At 49.7% G+C, this 580-nt stretch overlaps 1 non-coding gene across 1 annotated transcript; it reads right to left on the bottom strand.

The window, feature by feature from the left end:
- Positions 1–239: 239 nt before the first annotated feature.
- On the bottom strand, positions 240–312 carry TRNAV-AAC (transfer RNA valine (anticodon AAC)). Its single transcript has one exon. It is a non-coding gene; the product is annotated as a tRNA-Val (tRNA).
- Between the last annotated feature and the right edge of the window lie 268 nt (positions 313–580).

The following is a 580-nucleotide window of genomic DNA, read 5'->3' as shown; positions in this document are numbered from 1 at the left end:
GCACAACAAAATATGGAAAATTCTTCAAGAGGTGGGAATAGCAGACCATCTTACCTGCCTCCAGAAAAACGTGTATGCAGGTCAAGGAGAGATGAAACCAGTCAGTCCTAAAGGAAATCAACCCTGAATATTCTTTGGGAGGACTGATGCTGAAGCTGAAGCTGCAAGCCTCATTCCACGCGGCAGACCTCTATTTTGTATTTAAAATATGAATCTAAAACTTTGGAGGAAAGTGACGTTGTTTCCGCCCGGTTTCGAACCGGGGACCTTTCGCGTGTTAGGCGAACGTGATAACCACTACACTACGGAAACCACACGACCACGTGTATCTAGTGGCATATTCAAGAACTGCATGTTTGAACACAGCTGACCTTCAAATTTTCAAAGGAAGAGGACTCTGAAAACACAGGCAATCCGTCAGGCAAGGATCTGCAGTTCCTGAAAGGGCCTGATTTAGGGTTCCTCGCCTCTCCCGGGGCGAGGTCCCTGTGTGCCAGCTTTGCGCCCAAGAGCAGAGGTCGCCTCCCCTGACTCCCCAGTTCTCAGAAGCCTCAGGAGCGGGGGGAGTAAGATGCGTCTG

This window comes from Ovis aries, chromosome 1, assembly GCF_016772045.2.
Source record: "Ovis aries strain OAR_USU_Benz2616 breed Rambouillet chromosome 1, ARS-UI_Ramb_v3.0, whole genome shotgun sequence".
Classification (NCBI taxonomy): Eukaryota; Metazoa; Chordata; class Mammalia; order Artiodactyla; family Bovidae; genus Ovis; species Ovis aries.
This window is presented reverse-complemented; position numbering and strand designations above follow the sequence as displayed.